This window comes from Castor canadensis, chromosome 3, assembly GCF_047511655.1.
Source record: "Castor canadensis chromosome 3, mCasCan1.hap1v2, whole genome shotgun sequence".
NCBI classification, from domain to species: domain Eukaryota; kingdom Metazoa; phylum Chordata; class Mammalia; order Rodentia; family Castoridae; genus Castor; species Castor canadensis.
Genome location: NC_133388.1, coordinates 110,231,045 through 110,242,898, shown reverse-complemented (window position 1 = coordinate 110,242,898; position 11,854 = coordinate 110,231,045). Strand labels below are relative to the sequence as shown.

The 11,854-nt window shown below is 37.6% G+C and overlaps 1 pseudogene; it reads right to left on the bottom strand.

The window, feature by feature from the left end:
- Positions 1-208: 208 nt before the first annotated feature.
- On the bottom strand, positions 209-888 carry LOC109677613 (putative monooxygenase p33MONOX pseudogene; annotated as a pseudogene).
- Between the last annotated feature and the right edge of the window lie 10,966 nt (positions 889-11,854).

Here is an 11,854-nt window from a genome sequence, read left to right as displayed (position 1 = left end):
TTAGAAAAAACATTATTTACCTAGTACACAAGAATTAAAGTTCTTTTCTAGGATAAATGACAATAATAATAAGTCGTGGGGTTTCCCAAATATAACTGCTGACATTTTTTCAGTCTAACTTTAGAGTGGTACAGAATAGTTTCTTCCATACAAAGGGAAGCTTTACCCTAATGTTGCTCAAAAATCAGATATGTCTCCAACTCTAGACTCAGTTTAATAGGCTTTGTGAAAAACATATAATTTCTATGTCAGAGCCAAGGTAATAGTCCCTCTGATAGAAAGCATTCTTAATGCCAGTGAGTGTGAGCGTGTTCAAGTCCCAGGGTTTGGGATTACCATTTCTAAGTGGTTGTTCCTTCTGTTCTATCACTGGGACATCTATCTTGGGTGGCCTGAAGGCTGCTGGATCTTCAGCCATTCTGGAGGCCTGGGCACAGATCAGATCCACAGGAGTTGGCTTCTAGGCTCCTATGTAGGCCTAGATATTAAAACCTCTAGAATCAGACTTTGGGTGGGGTCTTGGTCCAAACAAGCTCAATTTATCTGACAAGTTTCTGTCCTTATCCCCACTTCCAGGATCCATGATGCTAGGATTTGGACCAGGTAATGCAGTGGAGGAACCCGAGATAATTCAGCCTCTAAGTTTCTGCTTAGGAGAAGAGTAAGTGTGCTGCTTTGGGTGGATGGGGCTGATGCAGGTTGCTTCTCTTCTTTTGTTGTCTCTCCTCTCTGCTATTTTAATTTATGGATCACTTCTGTCAGTCAGAGGCACTTGATCTCCTCGGTAGTGAGGCACTTATAAGGTGTGTAGCGAGCATCCCTCAGCCCTGCCTGTTATTCAAAATGCTGGATGCTCTCCAAGGTCTGTTTTGTGATCAGAGAATTCATGATGACATGGGTAGCTTTAGCCTTCACCACAAGTAGCCACTGATGGGGTCTTGGCAAAGGGAAAACCCTGGCCTCTCAGTCCCTGATACTTGAGCTTTGGAATCACTCACTGCCAAGGGATTCTGCCCTTGTCCAATGGAGGAGTCATGGGTGCAGAATCATGATTATAGCTGAATGCCTGGTACCACATCTTGATGGGCAGGGGCACCTTGCCTAGGGGCCCACTAGACAGACCAAAGAGCACAGGGAAATCATGTCATGACTATACTGACATAGATGTTAATGAGGAACATTGCCCAGCTGCTGCAAATTATCAATTCTTCCCAGGAAGAGTCCATACAGAGGTTTTCTTCTGTCACTGCCATTCAGCTGTCTGTAGCCTGAAATCCAGCAGTAAAGAGCTCGGAGGCTCCAGGTCTCTGCAGAGGCTATGGTGCAACCCAGAGTCAACTCATTGTGATAGCAGTGGCAACACATTGATTCACACCACAAACCAGGACACACTGGACAAGGAATTCTAATGTAAATGGACAGGTCAGTGAAAATATTTTGTAAATAACTGTACTACCCACCAACAGTTATCTGTTTTTGATTTACCATTGAAATACTTGCTGATTCAGGAAAAAAAAATCTCATGAAATGTTTGCCAGTGATTGTCTCCTCTTAGAGCTTCTCCAGTGGAAGAATGGTGTAACAGAAGTAGATCCAGTATTCTGACCCTGAAACACAGGGTGAAGGAGTTATGACAATATGTGTTGGATTGGGACATTGAATATTTCAAGCTAAAATTACATGAGGATCTGTAGCTTCCAAAAGCAGCATGTGGCCTATTTTCTCCACACACAGCAAGGCATGAAGACTCTTTGATGTGGCTATCTTTTCCATACCAAGGCTAGAATATGTCCATCATCACAAAGGGGTTGCACTGGGGCTGCAGTGGACTTGAATAAGTATACTCTGAAATAACATTTGTCTTCCACTAGCTTCCACATCCCCAGACATGTGTCTCTTCCTAACATACCACAATCTACTATCCCAGCCCAGAGATCCTTCTGTCCTGGAACTCCTTCACAAATGTATTGCTCTTTATTCAAAAAATATTAAAGCAACAGGCTTTGGTCATTTCTCAGACTTTGTTTTTTGGTGAGGTTTTGAGTATACATGTGAATTAATAAAAGTGTTCTTCTTTACTCTTACTAATCAGAACTTGTATTAATTGGGTTCCTAGATCCTGCCAAAGGTCTCACATAGGAAGGCAAACAGTATTTCAAAACTGCCTTCAACATTTGCTAAAGTGCCTCATAAGAAGAAAAAAAAAACCCTGTCCAAAAATGTTAATAAATTATTAATGAAATTAGCAACCTAGTATATGTTTTAAAGATTGTTTAATTGATAGTAAAGAAGTTATAAAAGCAATCAATTGACACATTAAGCTTTATTACCTGAAGTAGTAAAACAATTTGAGTAAATATGTAAGATTTTTTGGAAAACATTAAGTAATTTTGGTTGCCTGTGGCTTTATTAATCCATAATCTAATCTTATTAACATGAAAATTAAAGTCTGCACTACATTGCTTTAGCTGCAAAACACTGCAGGCAGGAAGGAGGAAAGCAACTTCTGAAATCAGAACTTCTCATCACCTTCATCTGAACAGTGGCTGCATCTGGGGTACAGAATGCAACAACATTGTTCAATTCCTGGTGACAGGAAAGGGAAAAAGAAAAATACAATCAAAATAGTTTTAGACTTCATTCTTCAAACCTACCCTATGGAATCCCTTCATGGCGAATATGGGAAAGAAAGGGAGGAAGACTCCAGATGAGGAAGTTCAGCTTCCAGATACTTTCTTTTTCTGCTACTGAGTGCTTTATAGATTTTGTTGTGGCTTGCTAAACAAAATGTTCAAAGAAAAGTACTCAGGAGAAGAAAAAATTAAGAACTTAATAAGTACTCAATACTTGTTTTCAGTAATTTATTTCTTAAATTTAAACAATTTAAGAATATTTCTTAAATTTTATTTAAAAAACAAAGATCAATACTGTTATTTCTAGATGAACAAATAAAACAAAAAATGTACAACTAATAAAATAATAGAAGCAAATACAAAAACTAATGCATTTATGTAAAGTAGGGGGGAAAGATCAAAAGAGGAATAGGAAGAAGCTTGACAAAATAGAAAAAAAATTAAAAACTAAAAATCAAAGAAACAGAAAAGAGTTAAAATGATAAAAATTGTCTAGCACATATAATAAAATCAATAAATTGCAATAAGCTCAGAATAAAAGCTTAAGTTACCCACTAAATAAAGAGTAAAACTATATGCATGAAAGTTAAGAGAGAATAAGAATGGAATACTGAAAATAATGTTTCATGAGTATAATAGAATTTAAGAAAGGAACAAAAGAGAAAAATCAAATAGACTTATTGAATATAAAGCAAATAATATCACTAAATTAAACATAATGGCATTTGGTAATAACAAAGAGAAAGACCCCCCAAAAAATCAACCTTAAATAAGGTTCACTCAACAAATTCACTGTGAAATTATGTTTAAAAATTCAGAAACTGAGAAGAATAAATCCACAAGATACTGAGAGTTTACATTACTCAATAAATTGGACCCTGTGTGAGTAAAGACAGAGGTGTTTTAGTACTACAATAAACAATTATTTAATTGATTCAGATTCACTTCTAATGGGAATAAATTCATATGATACAATACAAAGGAGAAATTCAGCACATAAAGAAAATCTTTGCAAAGTTTGAGTTTGCATGACATCAAATATGCATTGTGATATGAAAATCAGCTTTTCCACAGAAGAGAAAAGAAAGTATAAAACAAGCCTGCATGAACTGAAGATGATTACCCAGCAGCTGGTCTTCTACTAAAGTAAAACACCAACTCTCTTCAGAGCAAGAACACATCTTGTCCAAAGTAATACAATAGATGTAATACAATAAGAATGAAGTAATAAGTGATAGTACAATAAGAATTGAGAATCAAGAAGTAAAAAGAAACACTGAAACAGCCTAAATTTTAAGTACAAAAAGATTAAAATTTTTTTAATCTTAAAATTTTAAATGTGTTGGAATATATATAATTATAATAAATGAAATGTCTGCACAGTAAACATAAGAAGGAACTACACAATAATGTAGAAGATAGTTGTCTTAAAAAGTTTCATAGAGATCACTTTACAAAAGAGTTTCACCTGAAGAAAAAAATGTCTAAAGACATTTTCAGGTTTTGCCTGGAAGAAGAGGGAAGGGGGGAGATACAGACAATGTTTACACATGTGAGTAAATGTAAAAACAACATAATAAAAGGAGAAAAAAAGGCAATAGAAACTTCACAATCTGTAGAGCACAAGCAAAAATTTAAGGGAAATGAGCAGAGTTTAAGGAATATGTGGAGCACTATTGCATAGTGTAGAGTCCTCAAAGAAGGAAGGAAAAATCAGTATGAAAAAATAAGAGAGGAGTATTTCTTAAATTTGCTTCAGAAAACAAAACACATTGACTTAGATGTCTAGGAATCTCACTAACCCTAAAGCAAAAATATAAAAACTAAAACAAAAAAGTAAATAAAGAGGGAGTAAGAAGGCAGAGGAAGCAGAAGAGGGAAAGAAAGCTAGGATATAAAAAGGAAGGAAGGAAAGAAGACACTTCCTGCATCTTCCTCTGAGTAGCTAAGTAGTTTCATCTGATTTCTTAGCAGAAACTGTAAAGAGGCCAGGCAATGGAATAACATTCTTAAATACCAAAAAATAAAAATTCTGAGTTATATATCCAATGAAAATATGCTTCAAATGTGAAAATTAAATAAAAATGTTTTCTGGTTAGCAAAATATAAGATATATTTTCAAAGGACCTATATCACAAATATATCAGAAGCTAGTTTTAGGTTTGAAGGGATTGGAGGAAACAAATTTTCAGGAGGACAAAAGGTTGCTGGGAATAAATAAATTTTTGACTGGTATAAAAGGTGGGTTTTGAGATAAAGGTAGCTACACAGGGAGTTTGCTTGTGATATTTCCATATATATATGTATTATGACCCCAATTGATTTATCTACTTTAATTTTCTTCATTCTACCTTAGTCCTTTTGTTATGGTAGTTTCTTAAACAAGCTAAAATGTCATGTTTTTCATTTCCTCTTTTCTCTTTTTTCTTCTACAAAGTCAGAGAGCAGGAGGGCGGAACAAGTTCTACCCAAGGGGGAGGGCTGGCATCAGTGGGAGGGAGGAGGTGAGAGGAAAGGGGGTAAGAGGGTGAATATAGTGTAAAAAATGTGTACACATGTATCTAAATGCAAAAAAAAATTCTTACTCCAGGAATCAGGAGAAGGGAGATAAAGGAGAATGGTACAGGGGATGAATTCATGTATAATATATTTGATGCATTGTAATAGCCTGTGTAAATGTTGCAATGTACCCTCACAATAAAGAAAAGTGCATTTTTCTCTTTTTAAAATTTCCTTAAAGGATGCTTAATTACCTTAAAGAAAAAAACCAACATCATTCCCAGTTATAATACTGGGAAATTGTGACAGATGGGAAACTGATAGTATTAGATGAAAGTTGGGGTGAATGGTAACATCAGCCACATTCGTCAGACTAGATCAACCTATAGGGCAACCCCTGCTGGTCACATCATTTACAAATGTGCTGCAATTAGCAAAATATAGATGCTTCTGGCATGTGGAAGAACTCTTTTTTTTTCCTTTTTTTAGTTTATTTTATTTATTCATTTATTGATATGTGCATACATTGTTTGGGCCATTTCTCCCCCCTAACCCCTACTCTTTCAAGTATGCCTATATCTCTTGGGTAAACTGAGATCTGAGCCTAGGCATGTTGTCAACATTGCTGTCTTCTGATGAAAATTTCAGATGAGAGATTACTTCACAATCATTGATGCCCAAGAACACAGAGACTTTATCAAAGTTTGATTATATCCACATCTCAAGGTGACTGTGCTGTCTTGGGTTAATTGTTGCCATTAACATTGGCAAATTTGAATTTCCTGTGTCTTTCCAAGAATGGGCAGCCCTGAAATCATGCCATTCTGGGCTACACAGGAAGTACAGAACAACCAATGCTGATGTTAATAAAATTTATTCTACTGGACCACTCCACAGTCATAAAGATACATGGAAATTGCTATGGATGACAGAATACATATATTAAGAAAATTGAGCTACCAGACCATGGTTTAAGGGATGGAAAGCCACGTGTTAGGAAGGTATGACTGTGGATCTACTCTGCTTCAACTCCTTTGCAAAGGTGCTGCCACCACTTTTGCAACCACAAGACAAGGATTACACTTTTAGATGCCACAGAACTGTTGTGGTTTGTAGTATCCTTGCAAGGTGAGGGGAGAGAAACCTGAGGGCTCGTGTGTGGAAGTGTGTGTTTGCTTTATTTTCAACACTGTGATTCCCCAGGGAATTGTTAAGTAAAAGTTCAGGTGTAAGAGTTGCATACAGTCTATTTCTGGTGCACCATTGATAAAACCTGGGGTTGACAATCTGATATTCAGGATTAACTGGATTTTCAGAGCAGGACATGAAGTGGTTTTGCTTTAAATACTGAGTGAAAAGGGATAGGAGTGACCTGTCAGTTGGCATACTTCACATTTCTTCAGATATTTAAGAAAGAATGACATAATTTTGTGGAAACCATTATCTAAGGCCCAAGTTCTATAATGGTAAAGCCTATGTGCTGCATTAGAATTTTATTTGAAGTGGTTCTGCCAAGATTCAATGAATTTGTTAATACAGCTGCTTGAACTTATTTTTTTGGTTCTTGAGTCCATGCTTACATTTGCAAATGAGGCAATATAAGACAAAGGAATCTGACATGCAAAATTCTAATTGACAGTATTGAGAAGTGTTCTGCTTTTAAGACTTAACTCCCTTTAGTATATAGGAAACATTTGAAGGTGGAAAGGAAAACATAGTAGAAGGAGACAGAAAATATTCAAAATTAATAGAGATTTGGTAATGGGGGTTTAAAATCAGTTTTTTTTTTTTGAGGAGCACTGACTACCTACTTGGCACACAAATTAAAGATTGAAAGCAATTAAATGATTGTGACACTACTTAGCCACACAAATGTAAAGAGCAAATTACAGTAGGGAAAGTGTAACTAAGACTATGAAAGGAAAAAAAAAACAACAACTACTATATTTTGGTTGTAGTCAGCCTAAGTGCTGGCCAGGTTGCAGTGTTTGTTTCTCAAACTTATTTTGCTTCCCCATTTTCTTTCTCTGTCTCTCCTTGCTGAGGGTCCCAAGTTTAACACTCTTTAATCTTCAATTAAATCAGGTAATCTTCTCCTCTTTACCTCTTGCTGCCCACCAAGAAGAGGTAAAACTCTGTTCTACAAGACATACCAACTTCAGGATGTAGGACCAGTAAACCAGAAGATAAGATCCAAGGCCAGCAACTATTGCAGTACATGTATTTGATCACCTATTTCAAACTGAGCCCCTGCACTCCCCTTTTGATTCTGTATTTTTTTTTCTTGGTGAACTAGGGCTTGAACTCAGGGACTCACACTAGCTAAACTTGCTATGCATGTATTCTACCTCTTGAGCCACTTCACTAATGATGAACTCCTTTTTAAAAAGAAGTCATTTTCTCACAGAAGGAGGACTACAATGCTTTGATAGGTTGACTCTTCTGTCCTTTGCATCTGATGAATAATAAACCTTATTTCCTTTCCCTCAAAAACTCTGGTCTTGTTATTTGTGAATTCATATTAAGGCCAGTGGACATGCTTTTTGGGAACAATTTTAACAAGTTTCTATCAGTAATAATTGGGGGAAAGGCCAAAATACTACTAAAGTTATACCAGACTTGAATAACAGCTTCAGTCCACTTGACTGTCTCACAAACTGGTCATTTTATGCCATGAATTTAGGCTGCTTCCTATTCTTTTCAGCAATTGCTATAAATAGTATTTAAAAGTTAGACTGTCTATCAGTAAGACTTTCTGTTACAGCAGTGGCAAGTCATTGTTGTTTTAATTTTTATTTCCATAATATATAATAATGCTGACTGTCATTTCAATCACTTATTTTCTACCCATGTGAAGTATCTGTTCAAGTAAATTGTTTGCTTTATTATTGATTTTTGGTTTGGGATTTTTAATTTTTTTTTTGACAACACTGGGCCTTGGACTCAGGGCCTTATGCTTCTTAAGCAGGTGCTCTACCACTGGAAACACTCCACTAACCCCAAAGAGCTTGGGATTTTTTTTTAAAAATGGATATTCAGGATACAAATCTATTGTTATATGTATGTGTCTGTATATGTATAATTTATATAAATATTTATATATGTATAATTTATATAAATAAATTATAAGTGTATTCCCCCTAAGAGTGGCTTTCCTCTTGTATTCTTTTAACTATACTTTGCAAACTTTAAGTTCTTAATTTTGGTAGCTTGTTTCATACATTTTTTTCTGTTTTTGATGGTGAATTTACTGGAATACAAAGAAAATCTTGGTTTAACTCAACTTGGATTTTCTTCCAAGTGGTTTTTGTCTTTGTTCTGCAGTTGGTACAATATATATATATAAAAATATATATTTTTTAATATAGCGATATCTAATTGTTCTAGTACTATTTTTGAAAAAACTACAATTTCTCCAACTAATTACCTTTGGTCTTTGCAGAAAATTAGTTGATCATTTATATTTCTAAGTGTTTTTTCATAGTCTCAATTCGATGTATTATATATAAATACATATATATAAAACAATATGTGAATGTCACAGTAAAATGATAAAAGTAAAATAGAAATCAGGAAAAGAATTGAGAAAATTTAAAAAGCAAAATGTTAGTTATGTGATATTATTGATTAAATCAATACATGCCTACAAAGAATAATGAAAATAAAAATATTTGAAATCAAGAATGACATGAGTTTCCACAGAATCCTATACATATGACAACCCAATCACTCCCCTACTCTTCCCAGCTCTTCCAACATTTTCCCCAGAGATAGTTTTCCTAATGAACTCCTTGTATGTTTAATCCCTTCTACTTCTTGCCTCAAAGAGACTAAATCACATGGAATATAGAAGTACTAGTAGAGGATGCAGGTGGATCTATGTGGACATGACTGGCACAAAAGAGGTGTGGAATATGGCACAGGTTGTCAGTCCTTGTACAGTCTGGCATGACCTGAGAAAATATTCTAGTGAAGGGGTTTGTCATGTTGGTGTGACACTTTTTACCTGAAGAATTATGGGAGGAATATGCTCAGAAAGAACATAATGGGGTGGATATTGCCAAGTAGTACTGATACCCTGAAGAAAAGCAAGGAGAAAGAAAGTTGCTAAAATCAATACAGCCAAGTTTAGGCAGCCATAGTGGATCATGTGGCAATGCACAAAGGCCCCTGCTTACAAAGGATGGAGGGAGACATCTGAGCATCATGTCTTGCATCTCTCTTTTGGAGTCTCAGGGGTCCTGAGCCATCTCACTGCTTAGCCAAGGCAATGTGTTAGGAATAGTTCAGGGCTCTGGGGTAGAAACCTGACATCCTTGAATATGGAATAGAGCACTTGGATTGCTGTTCCCTGAGTGTCAACTTGGATCTCCTTTGGATCCCAAAGATACAAAAGTGACTGAGACTCCCTTGGTGGGGGCTGGCACTGGCCATGTGGTGGGAGATCTGGAAAGATCCCTGACTGGAATAGTAGTAGATACACAAAACCTGCTATGCCCTCTGCCTGTGAATGCCAGGCACAACTAGGGCTAAGTCTTGATATAACCTGGAAGGAGACATGGCTCAGTTTATATCCCCTCACACCCATCTGTGGATGTGGATCTTATGCCTATGGTTTTGGCCTTCTTCCATATCCTGTGCATTGCCAACACCAACCATGCACTAGTTCAAAGCCAGGAGCTATAGGGGTTCCTGAGGGAATGAGGCACTTATTCCCTGCCCCTAAGGGAACCTGCCCTCAGATCTGAACAGCAGATGAACATTAAGGAGAAGTGCTTCCTGTATGAGTTTGCATGCCCTTTTGCTTTTCCACATATTCCATGTGGTGAGGTCATAAACCACAGCTAATTCAGGTCCTAGCCTGACACTTGATGATCCTCTCAGACCATCAGAGGATGGGAGACTCTGAGGCCAACTTCTATTCACCTTTTCTCTCCTGGGATACTATCATGGCAATGGTCTCTTATCACTTCTAGTTTTTAACTAAAGAAGAAAATATGAGAATGGAAAGTGTTCCTGTCCAGAGGTTCATAATGAAAAAGTAAGGCTGCTGCTTGACTCAACCCCAGCATACTTAAGACTTTGTAACTCAGGGTCAGACCAAAGTAAAGTAAAAGTTTAGAATTGCCCTGAAAAGAAATGACCTGGTATTTGGCTCACCTACTGTGCCACACCCTAGACTTCAGGATGAAGGACAATTGCCAACTCTGTGACTCCCTAGGGAAATCATACCTGCTGAGATTATTCATAATGTTGCTGACTCTAAAATGCTGCAGCTCTCACATTTTCTTTTATACACAGGTGAGATTGTCTCTGGGGTTTTACACCCCAATGTGCACCAGGTGGGTCTCCTTAAGGGTAATGCTGCCTTGTGCTTCTAAGAAGTGGTATCAAGGGCCAGTGGAGACTGGGGTGGATATTGCATTTCCCATATCCCCAATGGGGACAAATCATGTTTGTCAATACAGAAGGCAGAAAACTATGTCTCACAGTGAGATACAAGTTATCATCTTTCATAGGTTTCATACCACTCACTTTCTCCTCTGTGAAGTAGCTTTGCTACAGTCCAACTAAGATGTTTGCTTTCTAAATGGAAAATATATTCACATGAACTACCCCCAAATGTCAACAGTGTCACAACAAATTTTATCCTTGATGGTGGTAGAACATTTCGTTTGGGAAGATGACCCTGTCTGCCACTTTTATCTGGGACATACCACCACACCCAGCAGATTCTCCCCACTATTCTCACTCTCCACTTGCTCTAGCCATGTGGTGTAAATGGGAATTGCCAACCTCTTATCTGATCCATGATCACAGGCCACAGTGATTGGTCCAGGGCTAGGCTTTTGACCCAAGCCAGACCAATCAGAGTCCCTCCCTGGTGTTATGTTTTCAGTAGGATTTGTCCCTCTGAAACGCATGTGAAAGTTTAATCCTCACTGTGAGGTTTTAAAGAGTGAAAATTTAGTTAAAATGTGGTGTTTAAAGATGGAGCCTTAGGGAGGTTATAAGGATTAGATAATGTCATTGGAGTGGAGTCTCCATTATTGAGTCCTGGTGATATCATGGGAAGAGGGAGACACTAGGGCACACATACACACATGTACTCCCTGACTCTTGCCCTGTGATGCCCCGTGACACATCAAAACCCTACCAACAAGAAGGCCATTACCACAGGTAGCCCCTTGATCTTAGACCAGAATCGTGGGCATAGATAAACCTCTTCTCCTTATAATTTACCCAGCATGTGAGAAAGTGTTATTAGCAATAAAAAATAAACTATGACATGGGGATTTTAATCCAGAGCTGAAGGAAAACAGCTCTTTCCCCTCTGATCAGAAGGCATGAGAGCAAATGCCAGCATTACTGTTGTAGAGAGACCAAAGCCAGAGACCATGAAACAGTGATACAGAGAGGAAGAAGAAGGAATAGAAGTGCTGAGGGAAAAATAGCCAACCAGACCTCCAGACACCACAGCTCCCAGAGCACCCAGCTCTGACCTCCATTGAACAGCACAGACTTAGACAAAGAGGCCTGGCTGGAAAACTGCCTCTACCATCAAAGTTTGCCTGTTTCTAAAGGTGCTGCCATTCTCTAGGCTCTGGTCTGCTCAGGGTAAGCAGAGACCCTGGTTCTGACCCTTTAGCTCCTGGACTGCAGAGCAGCCCATATCTGACTCTGGAGTACCAACACTCACAGTGCCTGTGTGGAAGGTATTG